The 26,878-nt window shown below is 38.2% G+C and overlaps 1 protein-coding gene, 1 long non-coding RNA gene and 2 pseudogenes across 9 annotated transcripts in view; 3 read left to right on the top strand and 1 right to left on the bottom strand.

Annotated features, from left to right (window-relative positions):
- The window catches only part of FGGY (FGGY carbohydrate kinase domain containing), a 529,413-nt gene that overhangs the window by 194,002 nt on the left and 308,533 nt on the right, over window positions 1-26,878 (top strand). The window lies entirely within an intron of this gene.
- LOC141510826 (mitogen-activated protein kinase 6 pseudogene) lies at window positions 1,932-3,185 on the top strand (annotated as a pseudogene).
- LOC141510825 (mitogen-activated protein kinase 6 pseudogene) lies at window positions 3,358-15,664 on the top strand (annotated as a pseudogene).
- The window catches only part of LOC141512404 (uncharacterized), a 46,627-nt gene continuing 41,364 nt past the window's right edge, over window positions 21,616-26,878 (bottom strand). For both annotated transcript variants that reach the window (XR_012475473.1, XR_012475474.1), the window contains one exon: window positions 21,616-21,895. This is a non-coding gene — a long non-coding RNA (uncharacterized LOC141512404). The remainder of the gene's footprint in view (window positions 21,896-26,878) is intronic.

Genomic DNA, 26,878 nt, shown 5'->3' with positions numbered 1-26,878 from the left:
AATGGGACGGTAAGGGCACCTACCTCACAATTTTGTCATGAGGATCCAATGAGATAACATATGTAAAGCATTTTCCAAACCTTAAAGTGCTACATAAAAGGTATTAATATATTGTTTTTATTATCACTTTTATTATTTCTGAATTTCTCTTCTTCTCCAAAGATGAAGGATCATGTTGACCCTTGGACACTGACCTGGAGTTGATAGTACAGATCTCTGCTACTTTCCAAGGAAGAGTTCTCCATAAAACTAAATAATTTAATAATAAATGCTTATAGATTTAGACATGGAAAAGGACCTTGAAGATCATCTAGCCCATAAAGCTCATTTAATAAATTGTACCAGGTTATAAGAGGAAGAGATTCTTAGAAACTGGATTTAAATCAGGTAGTCTGACTGAACTGTGTACTACACTTTCCCTAACATAGCCAGAATTTGAAACCAGGTCATTGAATTCCCGATCTTCCTAATTCAGCTACCTAAAAGAATTACTTGTGAAGTACAGGTTTTCCTGGAGAAAATTTTGACATTTAGTTTCATGAATTGACTGACAAAAGAAAAAGCATTTATTCCTTTTGGATAGATGAACCAATACTACACAGTACTGAGAGCTCATTTGCGCAAATTGGGAGGTCATTTTAAGTGAGAAGAACAAACTAGCCAGACTCCTTTTCTTCCTTTCTCTTTGGTTTTTATAAACATTGAGCTTTAGAGAAAGATTTTTAAAAATTTTGGGGGGTCATACATACCACAGTCTAGTGTAACTGATGGAACCCTATTCATAACTGTGTTTGTAAATGTCTAAAATAACATATATAGGAGTACCACAGACCCCAGATTAAAAACTCAATTCTAAGGCAAGCTTTCAATTCATTCAGATTGAATGAACAAATTAAAAATAATTTATTAAGTTATTACTATGGGTTAAGCACCCTATTAACTGCTTGGAATATACAATTAGAAAAATCAAGACAATCCTCATTCTCAAGAAACTTACAGTCTATTCTGAGAAGAATATGATTTAACTCTCTCAGGTCCAGGTTACATGTCAAAATGAGAACACTGCTGCTGCCAGTGATCACTGGAGACTTGAGCTGTCTTTAAGAAGGATCCAACAGTCCTTCGCTGCCTTGATGTGTCCTGATGTCACAAAGTACAAGTGATGATAACTTTGATTGGGATTATGGTGAACCGGAACCACCTGATCACTAACAAAAGCTTTCTGAAAACTAACAGCTGCCAGGGCTTCTTAGTCAAGTAAACAGCAAACAAACAAAGAAGGAAAACTAACAACTAACATAGGGTTTTCTGGAACCCTAGAAATGATGTTGCCAAAACAGTGCAACATTGAATGTACCTACATTGTGAGGAGAATGTTCAGTGAAACCTATTTTGTGCAGGTTAATTCACTTTTTTTTTTCAATGTGAACTCATTTAGCAGAGTAAAGCTGAGTGTCTAATTTGTCATTTCATTCCATCTCAATTTCTTTTTTTCTTTTTCTTTTTTTTCTTAGGTTTTTGCAGGGCAATGGGGTTAAGTGGCTTGCCCAAGGCCACACAGCTAGGTAATTATTACGTGTCTGAGGTCAGATTTGAACTCAGGTATTCCTGACCGCAGGGCCAGCACTCTATCCACTGTGCCACCTAGCCACCCCCATCTGAGTTTCTTGAATGTTTTCTTTGATGTCAGAGTTGTTACCCCTCTCTTGAGCTCAGGATACTGAAATATTTCTAATTCTCTGAGTTAGAACTGACAAGCTGTATATTTAAAGAGAACTCACCAGGGCTGGTGGGTACTTGCATTGAGTATTAATCCACTTGCAGTGGAAGCAGAATCACTTTTCTCCCTTTATGAAAGAAAATTTTTGATGCCCTTTCCCTTCTGTGTTTATACAAGTCCATCAATTTGAATGGAAAAATAATTGTTTCAAAACAGCAGAAAAGTTTGGAAGTCTCTGAACATTCATGGTTTTGATCTAGACTCTTGGTCTATGGCTTTAAAACTTCTATGTTGTAGTGGCAATGGCTTAGTTTATTCCGCTGTCAATAATGACTATGGCAAAAGAGCTGCTGTCAAGACAGTTGTTTTTGCAGATCCTCGGAGTGTTAAATATGCTTTAAGTGAAATTAAAATTATTAGAAGACTTGGCCATGATAACATTGTGAAAGGATTTGAAATTCTTGGTCCCAGTGGAAGTCAGTTAGCAGATGATGTGGGTTCTTTGACAGAACTGAACAGTGTTTACATTGTTTAGGAGTCTATGGAGATAGACTTGGCTAATACACTTTACAGAAACATGCCAGGCTTTTCATTTATCAGCTCTATGTGAGCTCAGCATAGTCATTCTTCACATTTACTGCACAAAGATCTCAAACTGCTAATCTTTTCATTAATACCAAAGACCCGGTGATAAAGATAAGTGAATTAGGTCATGCCCAAATTATGGATCTCTATTATTCCCTTAAGGGTCATCTTTCTGAAGGATTGGTTCCTAAATGGTATAGATCTCCATGTCTTTTATTTTCTCCTAGTGACTATATAAAGCCATTGACATGTGGGCAGCAAGATGCCTCTTTACTGAAATGCTGACTAGGAATATCCTTTTTTTTGCAGGCATACCTGAACTTGAATAGGTGCAGCTGATTTTAAAACCTATTCTATTAAATCTAAGATCCTCAGGACCTTCCCGGTATAATCCCAGTGTACAATTAAAAAATATTATGACTGAGTTCTTAATTCAAATATTTACAAGAATTACTTGTGCAGTACAGGTTTTCCTGGAGAAAATTTTGACATTCAGTCTTCATGAATTGATTGACAAAAGAAAAAGCATTTATTCCTTTCAGATAGATGAACCAATTTCAAGTCATCCTTTTCTTTTTTAAAAAAAATTAATGACTTCAAATATTTTTCCCAGTTACATGCAAGATAGTTGTCAACATTTATCCTCTTGCAAATTTTTGAATTCCACATGTTTCTATCATCCTCCCTTCTAATGCCCTCCCCCCATGGCAGCAAACATTTTGATACAGGCTATAGATGTACAATTGTGTTTAACATATTTCCATATTAGTCATATTGTGAAAAAAAGAATTAGAACTAAGAGGGGGGGAAGAGAAAAGAAAACATAAAAGAAGTTTTTAAAAGTGAATATAATTTGCTTTGCTTTGCATTTAGACTATAGTTCTTTCTCCAAATAGCAATGACATTTTCCTTAACAAATCTCTTAGGGTTGTCCTTGACCACTGAACTGCTGGAGGAGAGTTCGTGCATCATAGTTGATTATCTCACAATATTGCTATTAGGGTGTAAGATTTTCTCCTGGTTCTGCTTACTTCACTCAGCATCAGTTTTCCATGTCAAACCATCCTTTTCACATTGAAGATTAAGTTGATGATATTTTGCTCATGGATGAAACAGTCACATTTCTAATTGGTAGAGTTAACACGATTGTCATTTTTCAGACAATGACTAGCATAAATGCAGTAATTTTGATATTAAAGAATTTCAGCATGACCCAAGGGCTCTTTCTGATGTCACTGATGAAGAAGAAATACAAGTAGATTCTTGAAAATATTTGGATGGAGATGATAAAATTTATCTAAAGGATCCTGCCTTTGTTATTCATTTTTCTATTGAACTTTGCTAGCAGTATTCAGATGATCGTGAAATTAAGTATTGTAACTTAGAAAACTCATAACTACAAGATGAGGTCATCACCATCATCTCTAAATAGCTTACTTTTGAGAGTTAGTGTGGCTAAGTGTTACTGTGAGCCCAAACTTAATGATTTTTCTAATTGGAAAGAACAAAGCAAAAAAATGAAAAGAAAGGCAAGTCAAAATGTGGAAGGAATGGATTGGTGAAAGCTCAAATAGCTCTTGAGGAGTCATCACAGCATCTGACTGAAAAAAGAAAAGGGGAACTAAGGATTTAATTTTAATTTCTTTATTGCAGAAACTATTTAACTTAGTTCATAACATGAGTTCACTGGTGGATGAAATGAGTTGACAAAGGAAATAACTGGAATAAATAGCTCAGCATCCCAACTAGAATTGAAAAGTTTGATATCAAATTCAGGAAGCTGAGGAAAAACAGGGAAAAAAAAGGAATAACAAATATGATTCCATCAGAAGCTTTGTTCTAATCTTTTTGGGATAGCTACTTTGTAAGTAGTAGAGAGGATTACTTTCTCTTAGATCGTTTTTTTTTTTTTGTGAATTAAGAGAAGATGAAAAAATTGAGACCAAAAACACTTAAACCCAGTTACTCAGACAATTCTTTAGCAACTAGGAACTGAGCCAAGAGAGAATGGCAAATTTGGGTAAAGAGAAAGTGAGGAAGGTTTTCTTCTTCTTCTTCTTCTTCTTCTTCTTCTTATTATTATTATTATTATTATTATATAAATATTTTGTTTGTTTTCCAGTTTCTACCAATAATTTTTTGGTGAGATTTTTGTGTTTTACAATTTTTCTCCCCCCCCAACACAAGGGAAGTGATATAGGTTTTACATTTGCATCCATGATAAGCACACATCAAAATTGAACTTGTGAGAGAAGAATCGGATCCTGAAGGAAGAAAGAAAACATTAGTCAGAGTAAAATTACATATTACATAAGACAACTTTAAAAATTAAAGATAAGAAGTTTTAGTCTTTGCTTAAATTCCATGGTTCATTCTCTGGATACAAATGGTATTCTCCATTAAAAATTCCCTAAAATTGTCTCTGATTATTGTACTGATGGAATGAGCAAGTCCATCATGGTTGATCATCATCTCATGTTGTCATTAAGTGAGTATTATGTTTTTATGGTTCTGATTATCTCTCTCGGCATCAATTCCTGCTAGTCTTTCCAGGCTTTTCTGAACTCCCGTACTGAGGAGAAGTCTATATATAGTCTATAATCTATAGAAAGTATGTAGTTTCATAGTATACTTGGTTCATGAATTAAATCAATTCAGACTCCATTAACACCTACTGTTGTGAAATCTTCCTTCCAAACTCCCCAAATAGATCAGCATTCTGAAACTTTTGAATTAAAACACTCAGCAGGCAACTCTTTTTGTATTCATGAATTGTGTTTTGTCTTTTTGTAGTATGTAAATTGCATGTCATGTTTACATAAATCAGACAGTGTAGTTTTAGTGTGGATTTCATTAGTTGTTGGTTTTTAAAATCCAGGATTACCTTCTATACATGAAATAGTTTTCATTTTAAACTCCTATGTCATTTGCACATAAAATTAAAGAATTGAGCAAAATATGGCAATGCAAGAGGAGAAAAAAGAAATGCACCAAGCCAAGTTACAACATTTTCTCACTAAAATGGTTACTAGCTTTACAGGAAAAAAAAATCTTGCCTTGAAATTTATATAGTGAGATTGCACAAAATTATCTATAGCTTTCTAAAACATTTTCCATTCATAGGATTTTTTTTTTTTTGCAAGGCCATGGGGTTAAGTGGCTTGCCCAAGGCCACACAGCTAGGTAATTACTAAGTGTCTGAGACTAGATTTGAACTTAGCTTCTTCTGACTCCAGGGCCGGTGCTCTATCCATTGCACTAACTAGCCGCCCCTTATTCGTAGGATTTTAACATAAAATTCTCTTAGAAGTCTTAATTGTATTTATTTTTTTTAATTGCAATGACTCTTAAGTACCACCTCATACCTATCAAATTGGCTAATGTGACCAAAAACAAATGATAAATGTTGGAGGGGAAATCGGAAAACTGGATTACTAATGCACTATTGGTGGGGTTATGAACTGATTCAACCATTCTGGAGAACAATACAGAATTCTGCCCAAAGGGCAATCCAACTGTATATACCTATTCTATATCCCAAGAAATTAAAAAAAAAAAAGGGAAAAGGACCCACGTGTACAAAAAATATTTACAGCAACTCTCTCAGTGGTGGCTAAGAATTGGAAATTGAAGGATGCCCATGGGAATGGCTGAATAAGTTGAGGTACATGAAAGTGATGGAATACCACTGTTCCATAAGAAATGATGATCAGGTGGATTTCAGAGAAACCTGAAGAGACTTACATAAACTGCTGCTAAGGGAAGTGAGTAGAACCAGGAGATTGTATACAGTAAGATCAACTTTGTGTGATGATCAGCTATCATAGACAACTCTCCTCAGCAATACAATGATCAAAGACAATTCTAAAAAGACATATGATGAAAAATTCCATTTCGGGGGGAGTGGGCAAATTATGATGTCTGAATGAAGATTGAAGCTTACTGTTTTAACTTTTAAAAATTTGATTTCCTTTCCTTTCTTTTGACTTTCCTTTTGTTCTGATTCTTCTTTCACAATATGGCTAATATGGAAATACATTTAGCATAATTATACATATATAACTTATATCAGATTGTTTGCTGTCTTGGGAAAGGAGGAGGAAAGGGAGAGACAGAAAAATATTTGTAATTCAAAATCTTATAGAGCACCAACCCTAAAGTCCAGAGGACCTGAGTTTAAATGTGACCTTTGACATTTAATAATTGCTTAGCTGTGTGACCTTGGGCAAGTCACTTAACCCTATTGCCTTCCAAAAACCAAAATAAAGAAAGAAATGATTAACTAAATAAATAAATAAATAAATATTTAAACCTACATGAAATTGGAAAAAATAAAATGCTTTTAGGAAAAAATTAAATATTGTAATATATCTGTGGGCATGGATATAATTAAGGTACTATAGTAAGTTAATGTCGTATATGGTAAGACATATTTTATTTTTATTATATGCTTTTACTGAATGAACTGTTTCCCATCCCAAAGTAAGCAGGTGAATAAACTTAGACTAAATGTAAAAAAAAATGCAAAAATGTGAATTAAATAATGTTTGCTTCAGGGCCGATGGGAAGGCTTAGAAATCCTAAGGATGCTATAGCAGTGTAGAAGATAAGACCCAAGATCCTTAGGTTTCGTATATAGGCCTGATAACATTTCTGGCGGACTATAGGTTCCAATAGCGGGGCAGATGGCAATGTCGGGAAGATTTTGGGAGGCAGAAGCAGGGGAAAGTTGTCTGGTCTTGAAGTCTCTCCTCTCACTAGAAGATACAGAGTTTTGGGCTCCCATTCATGTAAGCAGTAAGAGCCATGAAGTAACGCTGGGGGACCTCTAGTGGTGCCAGATCTTCCAGGCTTTCCTGGGTGGATTCTGAGAAATCATAAGTTTGGAGAGTTGAGGGAAGAAAAGGAGAGAGTGAAACCTTAAGATGCAGTGGTGAGAGTCACATGTTTTCTCAACCTGGAGTCGGAGAGAAGACGTTGTGGTAGGCAATACAAGGAACTGACTTGGAGCTATGGAAAAACTGAGCTCTAGATTCCATTCTCTCTTATTAGACATGTGATCACAAGCAAGCCAGACTTTCTGAGTCTCATGTTCTTCTCAAGTGGAGGAGGAGGTGAGAGCCCTTGACATACCCCTGGATGTCACATTTTAGGAGAAGGGACACTGGCACAGCTCAGAGGAAGACTGCTTAGATGGTGAAGGGACTTTTAAAAAAATTTTATTTATTTAAGGGAATGGGGTTAAGTGACTTTCCCAAGTTCACATAGCTAGGCAATTATTAAATGTCTGAGGCTGGATTTTAACTCAGGTCCTCCTAACTCCAGGGTTGGTGCTTGGTGAAGGGACTTTTAATTGATGTCTTACAATTATTGGTGAAAGGAAGTATATTTATTTAACTTAGAGAAGAATAGGGGAGAGGAGGAGGAAAGAATAAGAATCCTTTTTGTTTGAAGGGTTATTGGATCAGCCTTCTTTGGTGAACTCCAAGAGGCAGGTTGTTGCAAATAGGACCCTTTACTTAAGGACATACTTTCTAACAACTTGGGCTGGTTAAAAGATAGAATGTCCCATCTAAGGAGGTAACAGGATTTAAGAAAGCCCACCAGATCCAAACCAGTGACCCCACTATAAAAAATCATCTCTGACAAGAGAGCATCATTTCTCTTTTTGAAGACCTTCAACCTCTCATCACACTTTGGAACAGCTCTCACTAATAGGAAAGTTTTCATCTCCTCAAACCTATAAGATTTTTTTACATCCTCCTCCTGGTTCTACCCTTTGGGTAAGAGAAGAAATAGGATCCCTCTTACCCATGGCAGTCCTTCAAACACTTGAAACTTCAAACATGACTTCCATGACCCCTCTTGAGGCTTCTCCTCGATAGGTTAGACATACTCAGCTTCTTTGAAGTCTTTTGTCATTCTACTTGCCCTCCCTTGGAACTTCTCTGACTTATCAATTCCTTTCTAAACCTCAGAACTAAACACAATAAACTTGATATGGTCTGATCTGGGAAGTGTATTGTGGAACCATCACCCCCCTGATTTCTGGTAACCATGCCTCTCACTGCATCACCAGACCTCAGAGAAGCTATGTTATTGTGGGGATTCTATTTCAGATTTGGGCAGGTGTAGATAGTCCTTCCAGCTCTGGAATTCAGTGATTTCTGAGTGAGGAAAGCACTTTGTGAACTGCTATGGCAATTGAGAAATGTGAGCAGCTCCAACTTTTAAAAATATCTGTTTTGTCAAATAAAATGCTTCAAATTGCCAGCATATTGGATTTCAACTGAATGTTAAAGCACCTGTCTAGGGAATAGGAGATTCTGTGGTGGTCAAACCCCAACAGGGTCTTTCTTGGTGAGCCATTACCATTCTTGTTGTCCAATGAGTGGACAGCTCCTGTGGGCCAGAAAACATTGTGGTTTTTGTGGGACTGGTGATTCTTGGGAAAGATATTTGCAAGGCTAGGTGAAGGGCATCTCACACCCCACCCCACCTCCACACACCCTAGGAGCCTTGTATAATTCAAGGGTATCAATAACTTGGGACAGATGGTACCATCTGATTAGGGTGGTTCCCTACCTCCTTCCCTGCCCAGAGTTCTTGATGAAGACCATACATAAGACTTGTTTGAGGATCTGATTCAGCAGAGAATCACACTGACCTAACCACACTGGCAGCTGGGAACTCTGGCTTCAGGACAGACTGAGATTTTCAAGGTCAAAGGTGAGGTAGTGGACGCCTTCTTGTCTGACAATGACAGCAGGTGAGGAGTTCTATGCCAAACAAAAATCCAGTGTGGTGACCAATGCATGCCCAAGCTTTTGATGCCAGGCAGCAGCAGATGTCCTTACATAGTCCTCTTGCTGAACTGTCTGTGGATCACTCTTTAGTTGCCTGGCTTCATTCATGATAAATTGGAAAAGGAGCTGGTGGAAATTCTAGAAGGCATCTTAGGGAAAGAGATGGTCTTGTAGCCAAAAATGTAGCTTTCAGGGAATCTTAAGTTTCACTTCCTCCGAGTTCCCTCCACTTTCTTTCTTTCTCTCCCTCCCTTCACCTCTTCCTCTCTGATTTTGGCCGGGAACTTTTCCCTGTCCCCACATCTTAAATCAAAGGGAAGTCCTTTGAAATACATACTCCCCAATTTCAGCTTCCCATCATCCTCACCTTGTAGTGGAGGAGAGGGGCTGTCAGGTTTGCATTAGGAGCTAGTTTTGAAGAGAAGCAACCTGTCCAAAGAGACCAGAGCCAAAAGAAGGTGAGACCTTCAGGGACATCTCTCTTACGCTATCCCATGATCACAGAGTTGGAAGGACTTGTAGTCTAACAAGTCTAGGTTTCCTAGTACCAGATACAGGGCTCTGGCCATGATCTCTGAATTCCCTTAACTCTAGTACTTTGATTCCAGGAAGACAGATTTTCTATTGTTCTAGATCCTACAAGAAGGGGAAGTGCAGTAGAGAGGCAGAGAATGATCACCGAAAATGCAACCAACTTTGTATACAAGAGAGATATGAGGTGAGGTTTGACATCACAAGCATAATTTTGGCTTGAGGGGAAAACCTTAGAGAAGTGGAATTTCATATGATCTCCTCAGAGCTCATCTTGTCTTGTCTCTGCTCCTCTCTGCCTCCCCTTTCTAAATTGGATTTGAATCTTAGGGATCTGAGTCCAAAAGCAGAGTTCTGGCTGATGATATACGACCCTTCATAAATGTCTATGAACTTTAATTAAATGAATGTTTCAAAAGCAATTATAGGCTTTTCCTTATTAAAAAGAATCCCATCACATGTGAAGAAGGTAAACCCAAGGAGGTTAAGTAATGGCCAAAGTCATCTGGATTGTATCATTTGATCATAAATCTCAAGTTGGTGGGGACGTCAGAGAACAAAAATATGTTCCATAAAGAAAGCTTACCTCTCTCATGCTATAGATGAGTGAATTGAGGCACAGAGATGCGGTAACTTCCACAGGATATATAACTTGGGAGCATCTAAATCAGAATTTAAACCTAGTATTTTCTACTCCACCTCTATTCCACATGTCAGCTCCATCTACTGTGGTACACTATCTCTATTTGAACTAAAATAAGGGCAAAGGTGAAAGAGGTAGAGTTTCAGATGAGGGATTTTCCCCTCAAATTTATATATTTTTTTATTATATTAAGGAATGAAGAAGACTAAATACTGTGTTTATGATTCTTTATTATTCCCTTAATTTATTCATCTCTTCACTCACTTATTCATCTATTCATTTATCTATGGGGCAGAGAAATGTTGCAGAGGATAGAGTGCCACCTCTGGAGTCAGGAAGATCCATCTTCCTGAGTTCAAATCTAGCCTCAGACACAGCTGAGTGACCCTGGGTAGGTCACCTATGTTTGCCTCAGTTTCCTTATCTTTCACATGATCTAGAGAAGCAAATGGCAAACCGCTCTAGTATCTTTGTCAAGAAAATGCCAAATGTGATTACAGAGAGTCAGACATGACTGAACGATAATACAATTTATTTATTCATCCATCTATCCATTCATTCAAATATTTATTTGCTTATTTTTAATTTTTAATTGAGAAAGGAGGAGTTTGAGGTGGAAGTGATCTTTGAACTTGGTAAGTGGCAAATCTCAGGCCTTGAGTTGCTCAGTCACAGCTCCTTCCTAAACATTATCCTACCCTTTTAAAAAGAATTGAAAACACGAGAATGCAATGTATTATTGCATTGACTATGAATAGGAAGCCTGATGATAAATCTATATATATATATATATATACACACACACACATATATGGAGGTTGATTTATGAAAATCAGATCCTGTCAGGTCTAACAAAAAGTTAATTCTATTAATTTTGTGCTTTCTTTACTAGTTTAGCTTTTTTGCCTTTAGAACCATCAAAAGGGAGAGGGGGAATTCTGGTCATTATTCAGAGGCTCCCAAAGAATACCAAGCTGACTTTTTATTCTTAAATTTTTCCCTCTGTCCAGTTAGCACCCATCCATCCAGGAAAAACCTACATGGGTAATTGTTCTCCTTTGTGAGGGTTGAAGTTGAGAAGGAACTTAGAGGGAAAAAGAAATAACCCTCAGATTTTACGTTTTGGGGAATCAGATGCTTTCAGTTTCTGGATTGAAATTACAGCTGTTGTCAGAGTTTGATTTTTTTTTTTGAACCTTTCAAGTTATAGGAGTAACTTGCCAATAGTTGAAATCATGGTCGGGGGGAGGCCCTAGGCCCCTCTGGTTTAAATCTAATCTTCCTGGGAGATCTGGCAACAGGTGTAGACACTCTTACAATGCTCTGTCTTGCCTTTGATTCTTTTCACCCAACACCCCTTCTGGGTTGTGTCTCATCATTTTAATAACAACGTGATACTGTTTCGGGGCAAGAAGACAAGAAGCCAGATTGTCTTTCCTCTTGGCTTCATAGGAGTCAAAACATCAGACTTCTCCTGTCGCTCTTTCACAGCCCTTTTTGGGGGGTCAGGATAGAGGGGGAGGAGGAATGAGTCCTGTCCTAGGTAATTGACTGCTATGTCAGATTGCGCTGAAGTAATGCACGTGTATTTGGCTAATTATCTGGTCCCAACTCAGGAAGAGTCCTGAATCAACATGCACAGAACCAACCATGAAGCTGAGGGAAATAATTACATGATTTCTTTTTGCCATGTGATAACTTGAGGCATGGGTGGATTTTTTCTGGTACCAACACCCCTTTCTATTTCAAATAAAATCTTTCTGAGGTGGAGGTTGGGGCAGGAGGAGGTACATGAGGATCCACATCTGACTGTTTTCCCTGCTACATTTTTGCACAAACCACCCTGGCTGTTTGGGCTTGAAAGTGATAAGCCCTGTGGCTTTTGTTTTTCTTCTGTCTGGGACTGCAGATCTCACTTAGGCTGAATGGCTTTTACAGGTGTCAGAATCTGGAGATGTCCCCAGTAGACTGCAAGTTTCTTGAGATCATGGGTAGTTTTTCCCATTTTCTTTGTACCTCAGTGCTAAATATAGTATCAGGCCCAGAGTAGGTCATTAATAAATGCTTCTTGTATGTACTGGACATAAATTGAAGCCCAAGACTTGAATCAAAATTCTCTCTAGAGCTATTTATGATGTGAGAGAAAATTAGTTTTAATAGGGGTGTTAGGAAACTAACTAAACTAGATTCCTATGACCCATAATTTAGAAAAATGATAAAGGTTTTCATTCTTTTTTCCTTCCTTCCTTCCCTCCTTCCTTCCATCTCTTTCTTTTCCTTCCTTCCTTCCTTCCATCTCTTTCCCTTCCTTCCTTCCTTCCTTCCTTCCTTCCTTCCTTCCTTCCTTCCTTCCTCTTTCTTTGTTCTTTCCCTTTTCCCTTTTCTCTCCTCTCTCCCCCTTTCCTTTTTCCTTTCTTTTTCTTCCTTCAATGAAATCATAGATCCTATCCCAATAAAGGAGTGAGGGGTGAGAGGAAGAATTAAAACTAAACTCGATGGTGCAGTGAATGAAATGCCAGTCCTAGTGTAAGGAAGATTCATCCTCTGAAATTCAAATCTAGCCTCAGATACTTCCTAGCTGTGTGACTCTGGGCAAGTCACTTCACCCTTTACCTTAGTTTCTTCATATGTAGAATAAACTGAAGAAAAAAATTGCCAGCAATTCCACTATTTCTTCCAAGAAAATCCCAAACAGGATCATCAGGCATCAGAAACTGAAACAATTGAACAACGACAAAATATTAAGATGAGTTTGCTATAACTAAGGAGATTTGAAAATGACTCATGTATAGGAGTTCTTAACCTGTTTTGTGTTCTGGACCCTTGGGTAATCAATCTGATGGATCTCTTCTTGGAATTATGTTTTTAAATGCAACAAATAAAATATATAAATTGACCAAGGAAACAAATTATATTGCCATTCAGTTAGAAAATATTTTAAAAATAATTTCACAAAGCTCAGACTAAGGATCTTTGATTTAGCAGTTTTGCTTTGAGCAAAACTGTAAACTACTCTATCTTTATATAAAATGCTATTCCTTCTAGGATCAGAGAAATTTTAGGTTGCAAAGGTCTGCCAACACAAGATAATTTCCTTTCCAGGCTTTCTTTTGTGCAGATCAAGTGCTCAGGACACCAAATTGAATGCAGGGGTAAGGATGATCTCATGGACTGTGCATGATAGTTCACCAAATGTGTGTGGAGAAGATGAGAAAGGTTTGCTGAACAGTCCATTATAAGGCAATGAAAGGAATCAACTACCTGGCCCAGGACCACACCACAAACATTCACAGACATTACCAAAAATGTATTTTTGTGATCTGGACGCTGCAGGAGACTTACATTCTGTTCACTCTTTGTGGTCTTCCATCTTGTGGACTTATGATCAGTGGTTGAAACACAAACCCATGAGGATAAAGTTTGAAAGAGAAGTCATTGGCCCTTTGTTTCCTTTGCTAAAGCCTTCTTGAACCAAGAAAGTTCTCCATACTGAAAGTCTATTCATGATTCCATAGGCAGAATGTGTGTTTAATGAATGGTCATGAAAAAGTTCAGTGGAGTTGTCGATAGGGTTCTGGATTGGAGTTGGAACAATTTGTGTTCAAATTCTGATACTTCTAACACTCAGTAGCTATGTGACCATAAGACAGTTATTTATCGTCTCTGTGACTCAATTTCTTTTTCTATAAAATGGAAATGAAAATATCTGAATTATAGGCATCTGCTTCCCAGGGTTATGATGTGACTCAAATGAGAGCCTTTATAAGGCTTAAAGGAACACTGGCGTATCTGATATTGGTGGTGGTGATGGTGATGTTAATTAACATCTTGAAGAAATGGGGAAATTTCTCCCAAATTGCCTCTCAAATCCCAATGGTAGTCATCTGATTGTATTATTCAAATTGAGCTATTCCATACCAAAAGTAGAGAGAATAGTGGAAAGGAAGCCCTACCCCACCCCACTAGCATCTTTGTCCATCAGAAAAATAATCCTGCTGCATTAAGAGAGAAAGGTATAAAAAAGGATCTGAAGGTGCAATCTAAAAGGAAGGGTAGGATTGGAAATGGTTTTTCTTTTCTCTTAGATCAGCATTGAATAATCTGAAAGATATTTTGTGAGAACTGGCCAACTGCCAGGCCCTAGCCAACCTAAGTGACTCCATTTTTAGCCATTGATTGACCCTCCAAAGCATCAGGAAGTTCCAGTGTACCTACCTGGTAACTGGTTTAGCCAGACTCATCGAAGTCAGAAAGTCAAGGAACACAAAATGATTTTGATCACAAGCAGTTTAACCAACTTCATGCAATCCGAGTATGCAAAGTTAATAAGCTTTCCTAATTACAACACCCTTGGGATTGACAAAAAGAAGAGGGGTCAAAGGAGAGTTCAAACTCACTGATTGGACCCCCTTAATGTCCCTCCCAATAACAATAATCAAGTGGAAGAGCAGAGACCTAGGTAATTCCACCATGTTCCTGAGCCTGCAGATGAAACCAAAGGGAGGAGGAATTGACCGATGTTCATGCTAGTGAATGTGTCTGGCTTGTGATCCTTCTCTGTACCTCACCCATAATCTCCTCAACAATGAGATGATTTCAGAGGCAACACGTCTGTAACATGGAGAGATGGGGCACTGGAGAGGAGGTTCCTTAGGAACTTCAAGGAGTACCTCATTCCAACTCCTTGGTAGAGTCTCAGCCCCAGGGATTCTCATCTTCTGCTATAAATATGGAGATATTCTAGGTGGATACTTAGTTCATTGTGGGAATTCTTTGTCTTACCTCAGACTAAAGACATTGCCCTTAGAAGAGGGTCAACAGAAAGAAACTCATTTATTTTTAAAATTTTTATTTATTTTTAATTTTGGGGACAAAGCAAACATTCCCATAACATAGCATATATTTTAAAAAGACCACACACAAAACTAAAAATAATATTTGTCCTTCATTTTTGAAGAAGACCACAACATCAGGGAGGTGAAGCCATGACAAGTATATTAATTGGATTTGAGTGAGGGGCTGCTGTGCTAAGTCACCAGTCTTACTTTCTCCTCTGGAGTCATCTGGGTCCATTGGCCAGATATAAAACAGGATGACTGGAGATGACCCTGGATGTGGGGCAACTTACCCAAGTTCACACAGCTAGTAAGTGTCAGAGGCTGGATTTGAACTTCCATCCCCCTGATTCCAAGGCCAGTCAGTGCTCTATCCATTGTGCCATGAAACTGATAATCTATTGTGTATAGCTTTCTATTCCTTTTAAATATATAATGAAATTATAATGTACATTTGTTTTTTTTTCTTTCTTCCTTTCCTCCCCTAGAGATGGATACCATTAGATACCAATATGTATGTGTGTGTGTGTGTGTGTGTGTGTGTGTGTGTGTGTGTGTGTATATATATATAATATATATATATATATATATATATAAAATCATTATATACATACTTCTATTTATCCATTCTTTGGGTCAGTTGAAGCCTTCATATGTTATCATTTTTTTAAGGCAATGGGGTTGCCTAGGTAATTATTAAATGTCTGAGGCTGAATTTGAACTCAGGTCCTCCTGACCCCAGGGCCAGTGCTCTATCTACTACGCCACCTAGATGCCCCCTTCAGTTATTATTATAGCAAATTTCTGCTCATCACCCCTAACTCCACATAATTAAAACTGAATAGGTTCCATGAACTTTCTTCCAATTTTTTTAAGAGGAGATTTTAATGAGTCACATATTCTCACAAATCCTAGGGTGTATATATTTTTCCTGGTTTTATTTTATTTTATATCATTTTTTTTTCTTAGAGTGGATTTTCACAACACATTCCAATGGCAATAGGGAGCCATTGGAAGTTTGGGAGCAGGAGAAGAGCCTAGTCAGAATGGGATTTTGGAAAATGACTTTGACAGCTGAGTGGGAATCCAGTGGGAACAAGGAGAGGCTGGAAGCTGGAAAGCAAGTTTGGAGGCTACTGCAATAGTTCAAGTAAGAGGTGATGAGGTCCTGTTCTGACAGATATAGCACAGAGGCTTCTCTCAAGGAATTTATCCTCTAATTGGGGAAAAATATGCACAGATCTGCTTTCTGGGCCTGCTTCCATGTGAGTTATTCCCCACTCCTTATGCGAAGGGCGTTCACTTTGGTTCTCTCATCGACATTTGCTTTATATGGCTGCTGGTGGTGGTGGGGATATAAAGCATAAGCTAGAATCCAGAATCCTCTCCTCTTCCAAATTCACATCTGGAATTTCAGCATCTGTTTCACAGCCTCTCGCTTGGATTTGTCAATGAGTCCTATGGGTGACGTTTCCAAGGATATGGTAAGTTAGCTGCTAGATTTGAGTCTCTAGGCTAGTGTTGAGATAATCCCAGGATGCCAAAGTTCCAGAGAACTGGCAGGTCATCTATCCCAGCACCTTCATTTTTGCAGATGAAAAACTCAAGGTTTAGAGAATGTACTCCTATAGAAAACAAAGGTGTTGAAAAGAGGTCTGGTTTTGGAATCCAGGACACCGATGACTGGGCTTGGAATTCTCCCTCTACTCAGCTATATCTTGAGGAATTTGCAGTTAGACTCTGCTTTTATGGACCTTGGTTTCCTCATCTGTTAAATAAGAAGGCTGGATTGAATGGTCCCTTCCAGTGATTAATCTATGATCCTGATTACTCTCTTTCTTCCTCAATAGTCTAGGATTGATGTTATTAACAGCAGTTTACATTTATTTGGTACTGAGATGTGCATTAATCCTTTGCATGCATTATTGTATTTGTCATTGTAACTGAGTAACCAAGGTTCATATGACCCAATAATGTTGGGAGAGAAATGCTATTGTTAGCCTCATTTTGGAGATGAAGAAACTGAGGGTAAGAGAGAGAGAGATCAAGCTCTTTGCCCAGGCCATGTGGCATTTGATATTTTCATCAAACATAACACATTCTATTGTGGAGTTTGAACAAAGACCAAAGATTATTACCTTTAACTTAGAAAAAAACCATTTTCTTTTTATGTAATTTTGCCATCTCTTATACTTTATGTTTCTTCTTTAAGGATATGATTTCTCTCTCATCACATTCAACTTAGATCCATGTATACCATGGAAACAAAGTAAAGATTAACAGACTGCCTTCTGTTGGGGGGAGGGGGAGGGAACTGAGATTAGGAGAAAGATTGTAAAACTCAAAATAAATAAAATCTTTCTAAAAAAAGACACAACACATTCTAGAATGTTGAGTTTGGAGATAGAAAGATCAAATTCTAATTCTGGCTTAATAACCTGCTACCACATTGACCTTATACACGTCCCTTTTTCCTTTGTGTGACTTGAGCTTTTTCTCTAGAAAATGAACTTGTTTGTACATTGTGAATTTGATAAACTTAGTCTTGGTCCCAGAGAAGAGATGAAGAAAGGAGCTTCTCCTTCAACTTTGTCTCTGGAAGGCGGAACCTATAATGAGCTGCCTTTGTGTTGGCTAGATTTGTCTCACTGTTTATTATAAGGAAAGACTCACTTGGTTGCAGGTGAGGATAAGGAATGATTCTCTCAAATGAAAGATGAAAAAACAGCAACACAAAAAAGACATTAATTCTTAAAAAGAGGAAAAAAAGAAATGAGAACATTGCATTAAATGACCTCTTAGGTCCCTCCCAGCTATAAATCTAGGGAACATTGAGGGATTAAAATTGTGGATAATGGAAATTATTCACTGGCAATATCCCACAGACTTTTTTCTTTTCCTTTTACCAAACATTATCGATTACTTGAGTATTGATTTTGTTATATAAGTGTGTGTGTTAAAAAAGGATGGCGTGTGTGAAGGGTCTTTATATTTTATATAGGAGGGATAGGAAGTGAGGACTGGATAGATCTATGAGTTCAATCAAAATGAGAACTCTCAGGTGAGAAAAGGCCATTTACCAATGCAGGGAATACCTGTGCTACTTGCCCTCTCTGCCTTTTGTGAAGTATATTGAAATGATAGGAAATATGTTGATAAGTAGATACACATATTTGCAATATGTTTGTATAATTTCTATTTGCACATATCAACCAACACTATACACTTCCCTTTTGATCACTTCTTATTAAGCCAGTTTTTCAATACATTCATCCAAAATCTGTCCTTGTGAAAATCCACCCCTCTTCTTATTGCCTCTAATTCTGTTCCTTCTTCCTTTCTCCATGAAAACCATTCATTTATAAAGTGCTTACCTTGTCCACAGCATTGTCTCAGGTAAAGGAGAGATCCAAAGTCAAATAGCCCTGGTCTCTGTCTTCATTAAGCTCATCCATGGTTTCATAAGTGCCTCAACGTTTTGCAAAATATAGAAGATGGAACGGTTATCTTCAATCTCTTCACAGTTCCCCTGGGCTTTTAGCAAGTCATCTTAGTTGTGAAATATTCGGAGGATGGGGGAGGATCTCAGTAGTCATTTACCTGTCAACAATAGGCATTGAAGCCCAAAGATGGGCTTACCCTTACCCTTAACATATACTGGGGCTATAAACATATATTCAGCCCATAGATATCTCAGAACCTATCTCCAAGGTAATTCATCTTTTTTCCAGCTGACTACAGGGTCACCCCACCCCATTTCCATATTCAATTCACCTCGACTAGTATGGTGAGTGAGGAGAGGAGGAAAATGGAACTTACCCTCTTCTACTACACTCTGTATCAATCACCAAGCATTTATTAAATGGTTGTGTATAAGACCTGCAATCATAGTCCTCCCAAGATGTCTCTTTTTGTGATATGGAGAAAAAAAACTGAATTGAGTTTTAGCAGAGACTTGAGAGAGGCCCAGGAAGCCAAGAGGCAGAGATGAAGGTGGAGAAGATCCTGGCAATGGGGACAGCCAAATAAATGTGCCCTGATGAGGCGTGAAGTGAGATCTGTGAGGAACAGCATGAGGCCAGAGTCACTGGATCAAAGACTACATGAGTGGGAATGAAGTGTAAAAAGGGGCCAAGAGATGGAGCATGGGAAGAGCCAATAAAAGGCACTAGAGCGTCCATTCCCTGAGGACCTTCAGTATTTTATTCTTCCAACTTCCTCATTGGTTGAATGGCATGGCCTGCTCACCCTCATAGTGTGTTACCCTCTGTGGGAAATTGATTTTCATTTTTAAAGTCTATGTGTTCCATGTCTAGAGATATGCAGGATTAACTCTAGAATGTTGGCCACTAAGACAATATTTGACCCTCTGCTTCCAAGGGAGGCTTGGGTCCACTCTAGAAGATCCCCGAGGAAATGTGGCTTCTTTCCTCTGCCTGTTCCATTGTGCACTCAGTTCATTTTACATCTTCAGAGTCCTTCCAAAATATATGTACGAAAAAAACAGCCATTACAGTTTTCTGGGTAAGAGCCTATCAACGTAGAAAGTCTTGCCGTGTGTGTAATGAGAATAGACTGTTTTGGATGGCCATGGACTCTTCCACAAAAATGCCATCCTAACCCATGAAATGACAAATATGAAAGCCAATATTGAGCTAACCCTCCAGATATTATATATATATATATATATATATATGTATATATATATATATATATGTATTATATGTAAGTGCCTTGGAGAACATCAATGTGGCATAGTAGACAGACTGCTGGCTCAGAATTGGGTTCACATCATGTCTCTGTGAAATCCCTAAGTCTTTGGACAAGTCAATTCACTTTTCTGAGCCTCAGTTTTCCCATCTATAAAATGGGGGAGGAGATCTCTGATGTTGCATTCTAAAATTTGCAAAATACTTTTCATTCTTACAATAAATAAAGATAGGTACTTTATGCATTCTATTTTACATATGAAGAAATTGAGGCAGATGGCAGCTAAGTGACTTGCTCAGAATAACTCAGCTAGAAAAGTCTGAAACTTGGTTCTCAAGTGCTCTTGATTCCTGGTCCAGCTCTCAATCTACTATATAAATTCAAAATCTGCAACCCTATAATCTAACTTGTGTGATATTGGATGAATCACTTTTCATCTCTGGGCCTCCTTTCCATTTTTTGATGGAGGATTTCAGACACAATGTTCCCTGAGGTCTTTTCTAGTGTTCAGTCTCCTATGAGTGTGACTGTGAGGTAGTCACTTAACTTCTGTCTGCCTCAGTTGTTTCTACTATAAAATGAGAGAGTTGGATACAGTGGCCTCTGTGGTCTTTCTGGAGGGTGAGGAATATAAAATGGTTTAAGATTCTAGGCTTGGAAGTTTCCTATATATAAATATATATATATATATATATAAATATATATGTATATTATATATAATATATATACCATTAAGAACATAAATGCTTTTGGCCCTTTCAAAAACTCAGTTCAAGATTAAGTTTAGGGACAGGAACCTGGTGAAACAACTCCAGTCCTGAATTTTATTACAGGCCTCTAATTAAGGTCGGCTTAGCTCCACCCTCTAGGCCAGAGATGGAGTTCCAAGGGAGTAGTGTTTCAGGGGAATCTGAACTGATTTACAGGGTTGGCAGGAGAATGTGTAAAACTGTGTGTCAAACCCAGTCTTTCCACATAGACTCAGTCTGAGCCAAGGAGAGGACCCTGGGGCTTCATACAAGTTTGATGTTGAATGTGGAAGTTTCTTGGAGAGAAATGCTTACAGGGAGAATTTGGTTTACACTCCCCCCCCCCCCCAGAAGATTGTATACAGATGGGGCAAATGTGATGAATAAAACTGATAAAATATTCATTTTATCTACAAGGGAGATTGATGCACTAATGTCATTTCAGATGCCTCCTCTACACACACACACACACACACACACACATACACACACACTCATAGTTCATTCCATAGAATGGAGTGCTAAAACAAATTTTAGGAAAGATAGCATTCTGATATATAAGGTAGTAGATAAATTCAACTCAACACACACAAAAGTCAAAAAAGTCAAACTGTCCTTGTCCTTAAGGGGCTTCCATTCTACTTTATTCACCTTTGAGGGATGGTCTTTAAAAAAATTATACTCTTATTTGTTCATAGTTATTGCATGTTACCTGCTCATACCTTCTTCCCTCTGGCCCCCAGTAGATTGTGAACTCCTTACGGAGAGAGACTGTTTTTGCATTTATTTATATTCTTTCACACTTAACTAGTATATAGCAATGCTTCATCAGTAATTCCTGACTTGACTGAATTTGATTCCCAGCTCTCCGGTGATTGTTCTAGACTTCCAAATTCATCCCTTACTCTAAAAAGTTACTTTTGAGAATGGCTTTGATCCATGGTCTAGAACAATGCATTCAAACCCAATAGAACTGGATCGCTGCTGGCCACATATTGACTTAGGAAAACCACAAGTTAGCATGAACTATGTTCTATTATATTTTTATTTATTGTGTTAAACATTTTTTCATTACATTTAGATTTAGATCTGGAAGAATTTCAGAAGTCATTCAGTCCAATACATCTTATATAGAATTGGGGCTCTCAGAGGTTATGTGACTGCTCCATGGTCAAACAGGTGATAAGCAACAGAGAGGAAGGATGAACTCATGTTTGCTGGCTCCAATTTCAGCATACTTTCTGATGGACCATATCCTGTAGTATGGTGATAAGAGAGGGCAGTGAGAAAGAGTTCCACATATTGCCCTTCAGTTTCTGAAATGGAAGAGGAAAGAATTGGACAGAAAAAAGGTAAAAATTTAACAAAAAAAAACAAAAAAAATTGACCCCAAGCTCTGCCATTGAATAAGGCATAAGGAGACTAAATTCATAGAATGTCAGAGTGAAAATAAATCTTTGAGATGAGCAATCAATTAACAAACATTTATTAGGATTTTCTTTTCCTGGCATTGTGCTAAGTAGTGCAGATACAACCCCTCCCCCTCCCCCCCAAAAACGGTCTCTGTCCTCAAAAAGTTTATAATTTACTAGGGAAAATACAAGTGAAAGATGTATAAAACAAATTATATATATATATATATAGATAGATAGATAGATAGATAGATATGAAATATGAGAAAATTTAAAAAATTAAAAAATACTAGAATGAAGAGAAATTGGTGGCTACCCCAGTGAAGAATAAAGTAGACCACCAGGTAATGATTCTTTTTTTGTTTTGGTCATAGCAATGCAAAAAAAAACCTTCAGTAGTAGCAGCAGCAGCAGTATTAACAGTAATAGCTAATATTTCTAAGATGCTTTAAGATTCATTAAATGAATTTGAATCATCATCAATATCATCATCATAAACATAATAAAATAATACTTAACATTAACATTATTTATATAGATAGCGATTGCATGTGTTTATGTCTGTGTGTGCGTGTGTTTGTGTGTGCGTATAATGTTCTCCAAGGTATAGGCTATTATTTTTTTTCTTTGTATCCCCAGCAAATAATGGTAACTAAATAAATGCTTGCTAGTTAACTGAATGAATGAAGTAACCATATTACTGGAATCCTTGTTCTTCTGAAACTTGACCAGAGATAAATGTGATTCCTTTAACTTTTCTTCACAGTAGACAACCTTGCACCATATTGTTTCCTTATGCCTGGATTAGCAATGACGTGAAGCCTAAAGGTTTGCATCTGTTTGGCAGCTGCCAATGGCTATGTTAACCATTCAGAATTGGAAAGTTTCTAAAAAAATCTCAAAGGATTGGGTCTGGCTTATTGATGCTGGGGAAAAGCTATTAAGAAATGAAACCATTTTGATTTGTTATAATAGCTCAAAGAAGATTTCCTCAAATGGTAAAAATATTCTGGATTCTGGAACCAAAAGAGCACCCTGGTGTGTTTTCTATTTAAATGGAACCATGAGTTGATCATGCTATGTGCTTGAGGGTGCTCTGGCCCAGGGCTGAAATTCCCAGAAATTATTTTAACCCTCAAAATGATTAACTTGAATCAGGGAGAGAAGATTGTTGTTTTCATTATAAATTGATTAAAGCATAGAATTGTGGCCTAGAAGTGACCTTTAGAAGTCACCTAGTCCATAAGAGACAGTTTAAAGAGTAGTAGAGACCATGCTATGATAATGTTTATCCTTCATTCCCGAAGAAGACCATGACATCAGGGAGGTGATGCCATGACGAACACATGAATTGGATTTGAATGGGGTTGGGGTGTTGTGCTAAGTCACCAGCCTCACTTTCTTCTCCGGAGCCATCTGGTCCAGTGGCCAGATATGAATCAGGGCAACTGAAATGGACCCAGAATGTGAGTCAGTCAGGACTAAGTGACTTGTTCAAGGTCACAAAAAGCTAAGTGTTAAGTATTTGAGGACAGATTTGAACTCAGATCCTCTTGACTCCAGGGTTGGTGCATTATTGAATAAGAAACTTGAGTTTAATCTCCCTCAGTGACTGAGGTTATGTCATTTAAACTCTCTAAACCTGTCTCCCCCATAAAATGGGAATATTAAAAACTATAGTATCTCCCTGTCAGGATGACAGTGAAACTCCAGTGAGATATTTCATGAGATTTTTACTTTTTGAACCCTAATGTATAAGATAAAGGAGTCGTGATGATAAATGTTATCATTATGATCTCTTCATCTCTTTTGGTAGCAATTTTAGGCAAAAAGCTCCAGTTTTTCTTGTGGTATATGTGTGTGTGAGGGAAGTAATCAGGGTTAAGTACCTTTCCCAGGATCACAAAGCTACTAAGTTTCTGAGGCAGGATTTGAACTCAAGTCCTACTGACTCCAGGGTTACTGTACCATCTAACTCTCCTGAGCTTTAATATTCTTAAATCTGTCCTCAGAGGGAAATTCAGGCATCTCCCCTGGCAATATATTATAGGAAATTTTCCTTTGTCTTATCTTAGTCTTCTTGAATTATTCTTAAAGCCTTAAAAAATAATAGAGTAAGTCTATTAAAAGAGAACTAAATAAAGGAAGGAAACCAAATCTGTTAGATGCCCCTGATGTACCAGGCAATATCCTCAGCATCCTACAAATATGATCTTAGTTGATTCCCTACAATAACCCTAGAAGGTAAGGTACTATTATTAATTCCATTTTACAGTCGAGGAAACCAAGTCAGACAGAGGTTAAGTGACTTGCATAGGGTCAGATGGATAGTGAATGTCTAAGCTGATATTTGATCCCAGTTCTTTCAGTTGGTTGGCTTAATAAATAGAGCAATGATTCTAAAGTATGGAAGATATGAGTTCAAATGTCACCTGCTACCTTGTGACCCTAAGCAAGTCACTTAACCTCTGACCCTCAATTGTAAAATGGGACTAACAATAGTACCTATCATCCAGGGTTGTTGAGATAATATTTTTGAAGTCCTTAGAATATTTCCTGGTTCATAGTAAGTGCTTAATAACTGTTTCCCCTCTCTCTCCCTCCCTCCCTTCCTCTTTCCTCCTTTCCCTCCTTCCTTCTTTCCTTCCTTCCCTCCTTCCCTCTTTTCTTCCTCCCTTCCTTCCTCCCTCCCTCCCTTCCTTCTTTCTCTCCCTCCCTGCCTTCTTTCCCTACTTCCTTCCCTCCCTCCTGACCTCCCTTCTTTCCACCTTCCTTCCTTCCTTCCTTCCTTCCTTCCTTCCTTCCTTCCTTCCTTCCTTCCTTCTTCCTCTGCAAAATTTATCTAATCCAGGGGTTCTTGACCTTTTTTGTATCATGGACAGCTTGGTAGTCTGGTGAAGCTGAAGGGTGTTTTCTCGAGGAAATAATTTTAAACCCATAAACTATGACATGGGATTACAGAGGAAACCCATAATGTTGAAATAGTTATCAAAATATAAAATGAAAACAAATTTAAGAGACCCAGGTTGGGAACTCTTGACCTAGTTCCTAGGAAGGGACTCTCACTACAATATCTTGACATACCTTCATCCAGTCACTTGAACACTTTCAGGAATGGGGAACTCACTACTGCACAAGTCAGTCCATCATATTTTTAGGCAGTCTTAATTGTCAGAAGACAAAAATCCAAATACAATGGATAGTGTTCTGGTCTTGAAGTTATTAAGAATAAGATTTAAAGATCCTTCTTCTTGTGTAAGTTAGTTTTGTGTTACTGAGACAGAGATTTGACCTCTCAGTACCCAACAAAACTCCAAACTTAAGTTAAAGGCCAAGAGTGGATTTTCGTGGGGGGGAAGGGAGTTCCCCTATGGCTAAAATCATCATTCCACATTATGGAAGAGAAATAATAGTCTTCCTAGGCCTGGACCCAAACCAGCCTCCTTATCATTTCTCATTACTGCTTCTCCCTTAGTAGAAATGGAGGAGAATTCCACCAGTAAAAAAAAATCCAACCCTTTTTACTCTTCAGGATCATTACTCTGTTATGCCAAGAGCAAACAGAAGTCCAAACAGCACCAAGAACCTTTGAAATCCTTCCACTCTGTCCTCTTGCCCCAAGGTTTCCCTTCCCAGGCCCAAGAAGCAGTCCCTTGGAACACTCTTCGCTGCTCTCCCCTTCTAACCCACATCCCTATAAGCTGTCGTGAACAAAACACAGAACTGAAGTAAAGAGTAAATGACCTTTTCTTCCAGTCTCCCTAGAAATGTCTCTCCCATTAAAATGAGCCCATCTCAGCACCCAGCACCCTCATGGGTAGTGGGACCAGGATCCCCTTCAGTCTCTAGTCATTCTCTCTCTGCTTTCTCAGGGCCTCAATTCCTCCAGACTTGATTTATTTCTTTTACACTGCCCTTCAGACACAATGCACAGGGGAGAGAGAAGAGAGAGAGCTGAATTTAGGGCAAGCAGTTATTTTTTTCCTTTGCAGAGCCGGTTTATAAATAAGCCTGGAGAGCACTTGCGATTCGAAAAACACATGTTGTTTCTGAAAAGGGAAAACAAGCAGTAACATGATAGACTGCCAGTGCTCTTTGACCTTTCTGCTCAACTTCTCACTTCTCGAACCCCTCGGAACACGGAATTCTGAGCAGAACAGGTTCAAAGGCAAGACGGCCATCCTGGGCTCATGAGCCTGACCAGGTGAATGACAATGGAACTGGGGCCACCAATGCTAACCCCTCTAAAGGACTGCAGAACAGGCTGAGCTCTAGGGAAGGTGGTCAGGGCTAGCCTCAGAGAAGACCTCTGCACTGAAGGCTCTGATAGGAACGTCCAGAGGACAAAGATATGAAGATAGAGGAATGCTCTCAGGCCTCCAAATTCAGTCTTCTTCATTTTACATGTGAGGGCCCTGAACCCAAGTAAGGGTTCTGGAAAAGATGACAGTGGTGATGAGGGGTGACAGAGCAGAAATTTGAACCCAGGTTTTCAGATTCCAGATTCCATTGGAATTATTTCTAATGTTTTTATTTCTCTCTCCAACACCAATCAGAGGGCATGGCAAAGAGCAGGTAGATGCTTGAGATTTATTTGATCTCTATCTTCAATGACTGGCACAGACTAGACCATTAATAGATTCTTGTGGATTAATTGATCTGTATCCATAATTCCTGGACCATTTAATAAAGGTTTAAGGTTTGATGAAATGTTTTGTATCTACAGCACCTAACAAAGCATCTGCTCCAGAGTAGGCACTTAATAATTGCTGGTAAATGAATTGATCTGTTTTCCCAGTGTCTGGCACAGTGTAGGAATTTAATAAATGTTTGCAGATTGTTGAATTGATTTGAATCTCCAGGGTCTGGAAAGGAAGGCTTTTAATA

This window comes from Macrotis lagotis, chromosome 2 (assembly GCF_037893015.1).
Source record: "Macrotis lagotis isolate mMagLag1 chromosome 2, bilby.v1.9.chrom.fasta, whole genome shotgun sequence".
Taxonomy (NCBI): domain Eukaryota; kingdom Metazoa; phylum Chordata; class Mammalia; order Peramelemorphia; family Peramelidae; genus Macrotis; species Macrotis lagotis.
This window is presented reverse-complemented; position numbering and strand designations above follow the sequence as displayed.